The sequence below is a fragment of the Eschrichtius robustus genome, chromosome 19 (assembly GCF_028021215.1).
Source record: "Eschrichtius robustus isolate mEscRob2 chromosome 19, mEscRob2.pri, whole genome shotgun sequence".
NCBI classification, from domain to species: domain Eukaryota; kingdom Metazoa; phylum Chordata; class Mammalia; order Artiodactyla; family Eschrichtiidae; genus Eschrichtius; species Eschrichtius robustus.
In genome coordinates this window covers 64,888,415-64,903,525 of record NC_090842.1, presented here as the reverse complement: position 1 = coordinate 64,903,525, position 15,111 = coordinate 64,888,415, and positions in this window count along the sequence as shown.

The window sequence follows — 15,111 nt, the reverse complement described above, 5'->3', positions numbered from 1 at the left end:
CATTTGTAAGGGATCGCTCCACTATGTTCCCCAACCTTTGATGTTTGGGTAAAATCCTTCCCACAAACATTATATTTGTGTGGTTTGTCTCCAGGATATATATTCTTACATACCTAAAGAGTGAGCAATAATTTTTAAAACTGCCATATTCATAGCATTTGTAAGTATAAAGTATTCGGTAAACCCTGAGTTTAAGGCAGTACCTAAAAGCCTAGCCACATTCCGTACACTTGTAAGGGTCTCTCCAGTATGGATTATCCGATGACTGGTGAGATGTGAGCCCTGAGTAAAGGTTTTACACACTCGTGTCACTTGTAAGCATTCTCTCCAGAATGAACTCTTTACTGAATCCTGAGTTCAGACCATTGTCTAAAAGCCTTGACACACTCATTACGTTTATACAGCTTCTATCTAGCATGAATTTTCTTATGAAGCGTAAGATGTAAAGGCCTGACAAAAGCCTCGCCACATTTATTACATTTGTAAGGTGTCCCGCGAGTATGGGTCACCTGATGTCTTTTTAGGCCTGAATGCACCCTGACGCGTCTGCCACACGCATTGCACTTGTACGGCTTCTCTCCTGTATGAGCTCGCTCACGCTGTGTAAGGTGTGAACGCTTTCCAAATGCTTGCGACATTCACTACGCTGGTAAGGCTCCAATTCGGGATTAATTACCTGATGGTTGGTTAACCAGGTCTGAACACAGAACCGAAACTTTGCCGTGACACCCACATTTGTGTGGCTTTCCTCCAGCTTGACTTTTCCGAGGGTCCAACAGACTATACACTTTACCACACTCATTACATGTGTAAGGTTTCGCTCTAGTGTGAATGCTCCAATGATGTGCAGAGTGAGTCCTCTGGCTGAAGGCCCTGCCACGCACACCACATTTATATGGTTTCCCTCCTGTATGGATTCCTTGACGTCTACTGAGGTCTGAGCCCTGAAGAAAGGTTACGTCACACTCATTACACTTGTAAGGTTTTTCCCTGTGTGCTTCTTGGTCTTGTGTCAGTACCGAAGGATCATTCTCATATATATTAGAAATGCTGCTGCAGCCACTAGGAGTCCTTTGAAGTGGTGAAACTGAGGCAATACTGTTGACAGTCCTCACAGCCTGATTACATTCAAAAATTTTCCCTTCAGTTTGAAGTATCTGCAGTTCATCTTGAAAGCTTGATCCATGCCTATTTTCAATAGGCTTATTTCCTGCATCGCTTCTACTATGTTGATCTCTTCCAACAGTGAGATTTTCGTTATGGTTTATAGACATTCCTTTGTAATTTCCTTCATCATCTCTCCACTGACACTCAAAATCATGCATATATTCCTGGATTTCCCTGAGGTAAAAGCCTTTGATTTCATGGCTTTCAGGGCTTCCCACCATCACTGTTTGAAATACTTCTCCTTTATCACTGTTTGCTTTTGGTTGTAATTTCTTGATTATATGTATATGAGACATATCTACAAGATATAAAGAACCATAGGTATCCTATTAATTACAATTCATAAATAGTTTCATGTTGAAAACATGATACTACACAAGGAATAATACCCATCCTGAACAGAATCATGCATCTTCTCAATGATGATCTTCAAAATTTAAGGAACGCTAAAGGAATAGAACTCTTTAATAAAGAAAGAGTGATCACATGTAGTTCAAATTGATTTTAGGGTAGCTTAGTTTCAAACGCATTATGAGAAAAACATTCATGTTGTGCAAACTTATGTTAGCTCTCAAACAAAGGGTATTTTCCCACCACGACCCCAAAGCACATTCTAATTGGCAGTAAGCACACTGCTGTCTCATAATTGAGGAGAAAAAGTATTATATTATACACACTTTAGGCATACTTATTATACATTAAATGCTAAAGAACAGACTATATATTGTAATGGTAAATAATCCAAAAGAAGCTATCTAATGTAAAAACAAAACAAAAAAGGCAGTTTAGAATTGTATGATAAATATAGCATTGAGAGAATAAAGAGTTCATCTAAAACAATTTTTTTTTTCAATCCTGACCAGGGACTGAACCCGGGGCCCATGGCAGTGAAAGCGCTGAATCCTAACCACTGGACTGTCAGGGAATTCCCTAAAACAATTTTTTAAAAAACAAAATACTTTTCTAAATACCTGTTATAAATCTACCAGTAGATAGAAGAATAGGCATTTCATGACATTAACAAATAGTTTGGACTTCCCTGGTGGCGCAGTGGTTAAGAATCCGCCCGCCAATGCAGGGGACATGAGTACGAGCCCTGGTCCGGGAAGATCCCACGTGCCGCGGAGCAACTAAGCCCATGAGCCACAACTACTGAGCCTGTGCTCTAGACCCTGAGAGCCACAACTACTGAGCCTGCGTGCCACAACTACTGAAGCCCACGCACCTAGAGCCCATGCTCCGCAACAAGAGAAGCCATCGCAAAGAGAAGCCTGCGCACCGCAACGAAGAGTAAACCCCGCTCGCCGCAACTAGAGAAAGCCTGTGCGCAGCAACGAAGACCCAGCACAGCCAAAAGTAAATAAATTAATTTTTTTTAAAAAAATGGTTCATGTCAGTTACATTGCATAATACACACTGAAAGACCATCACCTGTAAATCAAAAAAATTTTAATAAATGAAATATTCTCTACTTACATAACAGCCATTCAATACAGCAATTCCCTATCTATACAGTAACCTCAAATTACCCAGTTCATTGGCCCCAACATATATGTAAAGGAAAATGCTTTGAAAATTTATTAACTAGAGTCAGAGACAATGTTCTTGGGAAAAAATGCAAAATAACAACATACAAGATGTAATGTAGGACTTCCCTGGTGGCGCAGTGGTTAAGAATCCGCCTGTCAATGCAGGGGACATGGGTTCGAGCCCTGGTCCGGGAAGCTCCCACATGCCGCGGAGCAACTAAGCCCATGAGCCACAACTATTGAGCCTGCACTCTAGAGCCCGCAAGCCACAACTACTGAGCCCGCGTGCCACAACTACTGAAGCCCGCGTGCCTAGAGCCCGTGCTCCACAACAAGAGAAGCCACTGCAATGAGAAGCCCGCGCACCACAACAAAGAGTAGTTGCTCACCACAACTAGAGAAAGCCCACACAAAGCAATGAAGGCCCAACGCAGCCAAAAATAAAATAAATTTATTTTTTTAAAAAAAGAAAAAAAAGACTTAACTCTCTTCACAAATTTCAAGTATACAGTAACACAGTATGACTAATTATAGTCAGCATGCTGCACATCACCTCCTTAGAACTTCCTCATTTTACAACTGAAAGTCTGTACCTTTTGACCAACATCTCCCCATCTTCCACACCTCCCAGCCCCAGATAACCACCATTCTACTCTCTGGTACGATGGGTTTGACTTTTTTTTAGATTCCACATATAAGCTAGATCATACAATACTTGTCTTTCTCTGTCTGGCTTAATTCACTTAGCATAATGTTCTCTACGTTCATCCATATTGTCCTAAGTGGCAAAAATCTCCTTCATTTTTACGGCCGAATGATATGTCATTACATACATGTATGTGTGTGTATGTTACCAACCTGGGTCCTTGGGCTCTTTAATCAATAGAAACTGGTAGGAGGCCGTAGGAGAAATTCAGGCAAGGCTTTACTGGGACTGATGCTGCAGTAAGAGGGAGTGAAAACAAGAAGTAGGTGCCCTTGCTCGCTCCCCAAGACGGGGGGGCAGGGGGACGGGCACCGAGCCAGTCCTTTAAATGGGGTGACGGTAGGGGCGGAGTAGGAGAAGATCGGCGGGTCCGCTTGGGTGGTCTGCCCACCCCCTTGGTGGTGCTGTGTGCAGGGATCATGCACCGTACCCTGCTCTTGCTTCGGCACCTCAGAAATAGCAGCTGGTCTGTGGCCTTCTTGTATCTTATTGTTCACAACTGCCCTGACTGCACATGTGTGCAGTTTTTTTTTTTTTTTTTTTTTTTTTACATTTATTTATTTAGTTTTTATTTATTTCTGGCTGTGTTGGGTCTTCGTTTCTGTGCGAGGGCTTTCTCTAGTTGCGGCAAGCGGGGGCCACTCTTCATCGGGGTGCGCGGGCCTCTCACTATCGCGGCCTCTCTTGTTGCGGAGCACAGGCTCCAGACGCGCAGGCTCAGTAGCTGTGGCTCACGGGCCTAGTTGCTCCGCGGCATGTGGGATCTTCCCAGACCAGGGCTCGAACCCGTGTCCCCTGCATTGGCAGGCAGATTCTCAACCACTGCGCCACCAGGGAAGCCCTGTGCAGTTATTTTTAGTCCTCTATAGTTTCTTTGTATCCAGGTGCAAGCACTGCAGCAAAGGGCTCCAGATCCCAGCCTATCTCATATATACATATATCATGTTTTCATTACCTACTCATCTGTCAACAGACATTTAGGTTGTTTCCACATCTTGGCTGTTGTGAATCATGTAGTATTGCTCATCAGAGTGCAGGTAACTCCTTCAAAATACTGATTTTGCTTCCTTTGTATATACCATCAGAAGTGGGATTGGGGACTTCCCTGGTGGTCCAGTGGTTAAGAATCTGCCTTCCAACGCAGGGGGCGCGGGTTCAATCCCTGGTGAGGGAACGAAGATCCCACATGCCACAGGGCAACTAAGCCCACGCGCCACAACTACAGAGCCCACGCGCTCTGGAGCCCACGCACCACAGCTAGAGAGAAGCCCAGACGCCACAACAAAGGATCCTGCATGCCTCAACTAAGACCTGATGCAGCCAAATAAATAAATAAATATTTAAAAAAAAAAAAAGAAGTGGGATTGCTAGATCGTATGCCTGTTCTATTTTTAATTTTTGAGGAACCTCTGTACTGTTTTCCATAAAGCTGTACAACTTGCATTCCCACAAACAGTTCACGAGTTACCCTTTATCGGTATGCGCGCGTGTGTGTGGGCACGCGTGTGCACGCACACACACGTTTTGGAAAGACATGGAGAGAACAGTAGAGTAACCTCACTGCATTGGCAGCAAGAAAGCAGCAGTTGCATCATCTCCAAAATAAGCCTTTGTACTGCAGGTTGCTGTGGCGTTGATGGCCCTCTGATTCTTGGAATAAACTTTCCCTGTATCCTAAGATGTTATGGCCCCTCCCTAATGAAGTCCTTCTGCCATCAAAGCTTAGGACCAACCATTTCCCTTCTAGGCTGAAAGAAACTTACAAACTTTCATCTGGTCCGGCACACTCCCCAGACACCCAGTAATAATCCACCCATCCTGCTCTGCAATCCCAAAAAAGATTCCAAGCCCTAACGACTCATGCATTCATGATGGAATAATACACATGAAGACACCCAAGCACCAACTAGACCCAAGACATCTTCTTTTCATTCAGTGACCCCAGCCAGCCCAGACACCGCCACCTACAAAATCTAATAATAAAAGACAGATGCATATGCTGATGCGCGTGCCCTAATGAGACTTCAACATCTTCCAAGGAAACACTTGGAAGTTATCTTTTCTTTACCTTCCAAATGCATCTGAAGCTTTCTTCACTAGCAATCCAAAATAACAGAAAATACCACAGGTAACCCACAAAGTGACCTCTGGGGTTTTCCCTATAATTATTCCACGAGTTGCATAATGATTCTTGCCCTCCCAAAAAACCCCACAAAATTCACTTCGTGGAGTGGATGTTGTGGGGAACCTTCTGGATCCACCCCCCCAGGACCAGTGCATTCATCCTCCTGCACCCAGAGCTCCCTGTGGGCTCAGCTCAGGCCTTGGTTCTAAGGACACTGAAGGATGACATTCTTTTTCCTAATGCTACTTCCTTCATTCCTCTTCAGGTGTGCCCACGAGTTCTCCAATTAAAACCACGCATGCAAATCTCAGTCACAATATCTGTGTCCCAGGGAAACTGAGCTAAGGCACTATGGCACCTCCCACCATTCCATGCAGCCTACAATTAGCCATGACCCCACTTCCAGGTCCTCCAGCCAGGACTGAGACATCCCTTCTCTTTCCTTTTCTTTTTTGGCCGCACCGCATGGCTTGTGGGATTTTAGTTCCCAGACCAGGGATTGAACCCCGGGGATCGAACCCCGGCCCTCGGCAGTGAGAGTGTGGAGTCCCAACCACTGGACAGCCAGGGAATTCCCAAGACATGCCTTTACAACAGATCCACACACCCCGTGATCCCACAACTACGCTTGGGACACATACACACCACTCACTGGGCTCATCTAGAGGCCCACCCTTGCTGTCATATCCCTCCTGCAGCCCCCTACGGGCTCCCCTCCACTTTTCCCCATTTTTCTACCTCTCCTCCATGCATGACTGAGCAACAGGGACCACTGGGCACCGCATCACAACAGAAATGCACACAAGCTGCCGGCCAAAGGCCAATGGGCATTCAGCATGCAGATCAAGAAGATGGCCCTCCTGGGAAAACCTGCCAGCAACTGGGGACATCACAGAATCGAGCTTTAAAGGCCCTTGAGGTTTGGTGGGATTGAGTTCACTGAAGAAGTCACAAAGAGAGAGAGCGCCCAATCTCACTGCCTCCTGTTCTCCCCACTCACATCTAATTGGAAGATACCCTAACTCTTAAGGGGTGGCATCCTCCATGCCCCCTTAGGTTACTGATCTCCTGGCCACTCTTACCACAGTGAAATCACGATCCCCCACTCTGAGTAGATTAATTGCTGGAAGGCAAAGCTCCTGTCCAAGATGGCAACTGGTCGCTGGACGTATAGAGCTTAGAAGACCTGGGGGCTATAGCAGATGAGTGACACAACAGACTAAACATGGGGACAACTCAAGACACTGCATGAGGACACCAGTTCCATAGGGCTTTTTAGGACTCCCTACATCTTTTTGCTTTTGAGCAATTAAGTAGCCAAATGGGATAAGGATGAATTTAGAGTTGAAATCTCCAGAACAAACAAGGGAAACATCCTCATCACCCACCCTGTCCCTTGGTCTCCCCTGAGGATTATTCAGCGCAACCCACAGCCCCAGCATCTAAACACATCCCCACAGTGAGATGAGGCCATCATCCTGAGAAGAGAAGGAATATGGTGCACCCTACAAAGAAGGGAAACTGGGAAAGACTCCAAATAATCAATGGAGAAGGGCATTTCTGATGAGGGCGATTAATATAGAGGCAATAAAACCTGGTTAGTGTAACAGAGGTTGTCAGGAGGGGATGGGGAGATATCTCTGGCCTAGACCTGAAGGAACAGAAAGGGCAAGAGCCATGGTGATTTAATGACAAAAGGTAAGAGCGGGAACTAAGAGCCAAGACAGAAAAGGTTTTGGTGTTTGTGAACGAAGAAAAAGTAAACGTGACCAGGGCAGAGAGAACCATGAGAAAAGGTTAAGCTCCCAGGATGAGGCTGGAGCAGGGCCCTGAGGACGACACAGAGCTGTGTAGCCACCGTGAGGAGTCGGGATTTTGCCCTGAAGACGTATGGAAGCCAGTGGAGGTCTGAGTGCCAGAAGTGACAAACCCTCCCTTCCCATTTATCCTTATTCATGGGAAGACACCTGATGATGGTCTCTCTGACTTGGAGCCTATGTTCCTGCCTCCATCCTACTGTTTTTTTTTTTTTTAGTTTTTCATTTTGGGAGGCCTGGGACCCACTTAATATTCTAATTACAAGCGGACACTCCCTCCATGAAGAACCGCCACACACAGACACACGCCCAATCTGGCCAATCATTTCAGGGGTCAGCGTTGCTCAGCCTCAGAGTTTCTGGTCTAGTCTCTCATCTCCATGTTACAAGCGGGCTCCCTGAGGCCCAGACGGGAGACATCTCTGAGAAGGTCTGAGTTGAGTGAACAGAAGCGGTTGTACTTGAATTCTGAAGTGGGAGGCTGATGGCCCAGTGGGCAGAGTTTGTCCTCATCGCCTGTCCCATTTAACACCAGGACCATCTTTCTTGTTCCTGAGCAAAGGAAACTTCTCTTTCAAGGTCTGATCACAATGATACTAAGCATGTAATTCTTTGCAGAAAAATCACAGTAAAATAATTTTGCAAAAACATAGCTACTGGCGCGGAAAACACTGAAAGGGGACAGCTTACAAATAAGCTGTGAGCAAACTTCTTCATCATGAATAGAGCGGCTGTGGGAATTCCCTGTGGGAATTCCCTGGTGGTCCAGTGCTTAGGACTCTGCACTCTCACTGCTGTGGGCCCGGGTTTGACCCCTGGTCAGGGAACTAAGATCCCACAAGCCACGCAGCAATCAATCAATCAATAGAGGGGCTCTGTTGCAAGAAGGTTCCAAGTCAATCCAACCCATGCTTCATCATTTGCAGAGAACAGACAAGAGGGACCTGAGGGAAACTTCATCAGATCATCTCATAGATCACTATTTTACCAGATCACATAAAAGAGAAGAAAATGAAATATCTGGTTAAATTAGGTTGTGACTGTTAATATAAAAGATCATTGACATCCTTACCAAGTAGTCATCAAAATAGTCTAAAATTATTTACTAGTTACCAAAATACATTTCCAAGCTATAACATAAAGAGGAGACAGCAAACAGGCCTCAAATAAATTAAAACAAGCAAAGAGAATCAGCTTGTTAAAATTTTTTTCATGTAAAGAATTCTGGGGCAAAGTGAAAAAAAATTTTGAGAATAGAGCATATTTAGAAAAGAACGATGTGAATTAATTACAGGAGACCACCAAATCTTATTTCAGAAGTGAATAATTATTTACAGGAAAGTAGATATTGAATGAACTAATTTTTATCTCAAACTACAAAAAGAACTAAATGTAAAGAAAGGAGAAAGAAAAAAGTAAAACCATTACCAAAAACACCCCACGTTTAATGTTCCTTTAAAAAGGCACTGTGGGGCTTCCCTGGTGGTGCAGTGGTTGAGAATCTGCCTGCCAACGCAGGGGACACGGGTTCGAGCCCTGGTCTGGGAAGATCCCACATGCCACGGAGCAACTAAGCCCGTGAGCCACAACTACTGAGCCTGCGCGTCTGGAGCCTGTGCTCCGCAACAAGAGAGGCCGCGATAGTGAGAGGCCTGCGCACCGCGATGAAGAGTGGCCCCCACTTGCCGCAACTAGAGAAAGCCCTCGCACAGAAACGAAGACCCAACACAGCCATAAATAAGTTAATTAATTAATAATAAAAAAAAGGCACTGTGTAGTGACAGAGTCAGTCATTCCTGTCCCACTTCTCTCCCCACCATTCACCCACCCACCTCTACCTCATGCCAGGAAAATGGAAGGGGGTGACCTACAACTGTCTGGGTCAAGTCACTGCGCCTTGGCCGAACAGGAACTGCAAATGGAAGTTATCTTCTCATACAGGTAATTACAAAATACACGAACCTTTCCGTTTTGGCAGTTCTCAACCTCATCTGTCTAATTTAAGCAAATAAATTTTAAATTCGTTAGATTCTAAAGCTACAAATCAGCGTATCACAACATAATCATTCATATCCAAACAACTCACCGCCCATCTGGACCCAGTTTCTCGCCTCTACCTGCACTACTCTGTTTCCATTTCCTTGCTTACCTGTCTCCCTAGTTCATCTCGGTCTCTGTCTCTCATTCTCTTCCCCTCTGCTCTCCTGCCGTTCCTGCCCTCCTCTCCATTTCCTCCCTCACACCTGTCCCACCCCCACTCTGTGACCTGTTCGCCCTCTCGATTCTCGTTCTCTCCAACCTCTCTGACTGCCCTAAACCTCCATGTATTTCAGCCTCTCTCTTCCCCCACCTCTGCTCCCTCTCTGCCCGGCCCGTTAACACCCCTTCTGTCCCTGTTACACGCCCTTCCTCCCAACTCTCTGGCACCCCCAAGTGGCTGTGCTTCCTTCCTGCTCGCTTTCTTTCTCAGCTCCTTCAATCAGTAGTTTTCCTCTTTCTCTCCCAGCACCAGGTTGCTCTGTAGACCAAGGTTCCAACTCTTATCCTCTTGGCCCACTCTCTGTGTGAAGTGCCTCACCATTGGGCCCTCTCTCCTACCGCTGATTTACAGCCCCTCTCCCTATTTTGCTCACCTTCCTCTATCTCCCTGCAGATCCCACTTCTATAAACTTGTTTTATTCACCTGCTTTCACAGGTTACCGTCTTTCAAGTTGCTGTTTCCAAGTCCATCGGCCCATCGTCTATGTTTCCATCAGTTCTCCCTCATTCTTTTCTCATCTCAGTTTTTCTATTTCTCTCTCAGTCGCTTTCCGTCTCTGCTTCTCCTGATGCCCCTCGCCCACGTATTTACAGGGATGGCGACTGAATAAGATACCCGCCCACCGCCAGAGAGCATTTTCCATCCGGTGGAATTTGAGACAGAGGAACACTGGGTGTCACACGGCTGGCCCAGGTCACCTACGCGGGGTGAGGGGAAGGGCTGCCTGGGAAGGGGAGGCCGGGAGAGCCGAAGGACCGGCCTGAGGAGGAGGCGAGGACAGAGGGGCTGGGAGGGAGGGAGGGGGTCTCAGGAGAGGGGCGGGCTCTGCAGAACCCCAGGACCGGGGAGACGACGCGGCCTGTCCGGGAGCGGGGCGACCGGCGCTGCCCTCCAGGGGCCGAGAGGGCGAGGCTGGGGGGCGCGAATCCACCTCGTGGAAGGGGACGTTACATGGAGGGGGAGGGAGTAAAGGGTTTTATGGAGGAAAACGACCCTAAAGGCGGTGTCTACGGGAACCGAAGGTCGAAAATCTAAAGGCAGGGACCAGCCTCAGAGCAATTTCAAACCCAAAGGAAAACACAGCCGACCTGTAACGGCGACGTCTGGGTTTACTGCGGCGCAAGCGCAGGTGCGGGGATTTAAGATCCGTAGTGACACCGAGACCCTGAGGATGGAGTATGGGGGAGCCGCGCATCACAGATTTACACTAGAAAACAGAAACGCCCTGCCGTGTGACCTCCACTCCCTGCCCCCTGCTTCTGGTTCCGTAAGAAACTGCGCCCGCGGAGTTAGAGGCGGGGCTTCCAGGATCGGGGGGCCTGGGCGGGGCGCTAGCGGCGAGGGGCGGGGCGTGGAGAGCCCAGGTCTGCGCAGGGACCCGGAGAGATCGGTCAGGGGGCGGGGCCTGCACGCCACCCACCTGGCTCTGAAGACATCTTTTTCGGGTTCAGAAATGCTCAAATGTCTTTTGTTCCTTTGTGCAGCAGAGTTCCTCTCTGCTTCAAGTTACTGTCTGCAACGGTTTTAAGGCAAAAGTTTACAGTTGTGTGAAACACTTACGTCGGAAACTGAGATCTTTTCCTCTTGACAAGTTGAAAACGGTTTAAGTCAAAAGCTGTTTTAGCCAGTGGGTGGCTAGAAGTCCTGCTAGTGAGGCTGAAGCAATTCAGCGGTCTGGGAACTCGGGCCTTGGGAGTTTGATGTGAGAAGGTGGTTGGATCCAGGAACATTTCCTGCAATTAAATTTAAGCAGTTTAAGTAAACAAGAAGTAGAGTTCTCTCTGCATTACAGACTAGAATGTGAAATACAAAAGTCTCCCTGGGTAGAATGGGCCATTTCATACTGACACCGTACAGTACAGGTTTTTCTGTCTATTCCCCACTCACTCAGGAGGCCAAACTCAGCACTGCTCAGTTGCAGACTCATAGGGACAAGACCTGGGGTCTGAGACTGGAGGACTAAGGCATTTGATAATTTAGCACACTAACCATTGCTTTAAAAAGAGCAATGCATTTTGGGAATTTCCTGGCAGTCCAGTGGCTAGGACTCCACCTTCTCACTGCCGAGGGCCGGGGTTTGATCCTGGTAGGGGAACTAGGATCCTACAAGCCGCCCGGTGCGGCAAAAAAATGAGTAACACATTTTATTATTTTTTTAAAATAAATTTACTTTTGGCAGCTTTGGGTCTTCGTTGCTGTGCACGGGCTTTCTCTAGTTGCAGCGAGAGGGGACTACCCTTCTTTGCGGTGCGCGGGCTTCTCATTCCGGTGGCTTCTATTGTTGCAGAGCACAGGCTCTAGGCGCACAGGCTTCAGTAGTTGCAGCACGCAGGCTCAGTAGTTGTGGCGCACAGGCTTAGTTGATCCGCGGCATGTGGGATCTTCCCCGACCACGGATCGAACCCGTGTCCCCTCTGTTGGCAGGCGGATTCTTAACCACTACACCACCAGGGAAATCCCAACAATACGTTTTAAAACATTGTTATACATTGCATTTTATTTTTTGCTGAAGTGTTTTGACTTTTTAAAACCAGCACCTCCCTCCCCCAATTTTGAGATATAACTGACATAGATCGAGTTTAAGGCGTACAGCAGAATGGTCTGACTTACATATATTGTGAAATGATAACTCCATCATCTCATATAGATACAATAAAAAGAGAAAAGAAAAAATTTCCTTTTAATGAGAACTGCCTTCTTTTTGGCTGCACACAGGCAGCATGTGGGGATCTCAGTTCCCTGACCAGGGATGAACCCACGCCCCCTGCACTGGAAGCCCCGAGTCTTAGCCACTGGACCACCAGGGAAGTCCCTGCATTCTTCTTTAAAACAGTTTTTCTGTTCCACACTGGTGAATTATCTTCAAATACCTTTGAGAAAAAGTTGTTTACATCATAATATACTTCAGTCAATAATTCCTAAACATAATGTAACTTCAAATTACTATATGTTCATTTGAGGGTAATTAGGTAGTTGACTTTTATTTAAAAATTATATTTTCTCTCTTTTCTTTGTTCTCTATTTCTGAAAGCTGTGTCAGATGTGGATAACAAAGCAGCCGGTAAAATATAAGGTCTTGCGAAGACACTGGAATTTACTTTCACCAAAATTATCATCAATTTTGCAATATTTCTAAATATTTCTATGTGTATTAACTGATTGAACTAAAGTCCTAAAGGAAGTCTTTCTTCATAGTGCACCTACTATGTACCTGACATTGTCTTATGCGCATTTTCATGTTACAAAAGTCTCAAAATAATCCATTGATTTATGTATTCCTTGGTGTAAGACAGGGAAAAAATGTAAATTAAACATTAAATCTGGGTCACAAAATGTGGATGGAAAAAATAATGCTGAGGAAAAATTGTACTAAAAAAACAAAAGAGGACTTCCCTGGTGGCACAGTGGTTAAGAATCCACCTGCCAATGCAGGGGACATGGGTTTGAGCCCTGGTCCGGGAAGATCCCACATGCCGCGGAGCAACTAAGCCCGTGTGCCACAACTACTGAGCCTGTGCTCTAGAGCCCGCGAGCCACAACTACTGAGCCCATGTGCCACAACTACTGCAGCCCGCGCGCCTAGAGCCCGTGCTCCGCAACAAGAGAAGCCACTGCAATGAGAAGCCCACGCACCGCAACGAAGAGTAGACCCCGCTTGCCGCAACTAGAGAAAGCCCGCATGCAGCAACGAAGACCCAACGCAGCCAAAATTAAATTTTTTTAAAAAAAGGAATTTTACTATAGCTGACAATGAATCATGCAGCATATTACCTAATACTATAATTTGAAATCAACATTTTAACATCCTATGGAAAGCTGATCTTCTATTAAAATTATTTAGTATTTATTACCCAATAAATATTTCCAAACATTAATGTTCATTAGGCTAGTGTAAAAATATCTTAGGCAATTTATCTAAATAGTAATTTACTAGCATCTTCAACAACCATATTGCACAATGGAACCTATGTGTACAGCAGGAGAAGGAGTGTAATAAATTCATAGCATGAACTAAAGTGTGGTCTTTCCCAACCAAGAAATCAGAAGTGTCAGGAGTAAACATTCAATGTTTCGTTAAACAGCCTGACTGCATTTTTTTGATGTCTGACTACTGACACCTTGAGAGTTTCAAAACAACCTCTTCCTATGCTGCCTATCTGGGCAGGCTGATAAAAAAAAGCTAAGGGCTCATTCTTTTGATACCAACTGGAAGTTCACCATAAGCAGGTACCCTCCCCTCATCCTCATCCAGTAATCACCTTAACAGACCAAGCCAGTCACCATTCCGTTTTGTCAAGCCATTTTTTAAACAGCTTGGAAGTCTACTCTGCTCCCCCTTGAAAGTTTCAGAAGGTAACAAACATTCTCGTAACACTTTAGCATACGGCCTCATCTGTCTCAACATCCAAACCAAACTTTGGGTGTGGTTCCATCCTGTTCCAGTGGACGACTGCAACTGCAAATGAACAAGAACAAAAATGTTGGGGAGTGAATATGTGAAATTTCTAGTTTATGAAACAAAAAAAGTTCCTATTACATAGTGTTCATTCTAAATTATTTTAGAGTGCTCCAAGCTCAAAAAGAGATTACTTTTAACCTTTTAGTTTTTTATTTCCTAATTTTTTCATATGTTTGTTATTGCTATTTTCACTTCAGGTAAATCAAGGTGCATACTATGGGCTTTATTTGGCCACAAAAGAGGACATCAGGAAACATTACATGGCGCACATATAATATAGTGCACATTCATGAACAGGGGGGTAGGTTTTAGGGGGCCAGAGTCTATAATTGCACTGCTATGGACAGAGTGCGGAGAGAATAACTCAAATGCAAATTATGAATATATAATCCCCAAACTCTATGTTCTTTGAATCCATCATGGAAAGAAATTGTTATAGATTCTTTCAACCTTGAGAGCCTATGGTGCATTGTTCGTTTCCGTTATGAAGTACCAAAGTGGGATAAAACTGTGTTGGTGGAAGAAACATGATCCATTCAGATTTATGGAAAAAAACGATTAAAATTTTATTAAAGCACGAGACTTACGATACATTCTGAATAAAACAGTAGCAAAATGTAATGGCAGCAGCTAAATATGAATCATACACATGCACATACTTTTCTGGTCCTTTTGATTACATTTTCCTTTCAAGATAACTGCTCTCTCTTCAATTTCCAAGAATAAGGCTAATTTTTCATTAATCACTGATACACAACAACTATTGCCAGTCAATGGAGAAAATGACCACCATTTCACCTGCATTATTTCTACCACATAATCAGTACCTAATAACCTGTAACTCTCCTCCCATGAAAAGCCCAAGTCCTTTAATGTCCAATCTGCTCTGTTCATGGTCAGCTGATAGAACATTCTTTCCTATAACCCACACTGGCCTATCTACAGAAGGGCACCCTGAACATAATAAGCACAATGAGTCATGTCACAGTTTTACAGTATTCTCTGCCCTTCCCTAATGCTAATTCACACACTCCTGAATTTGATAATT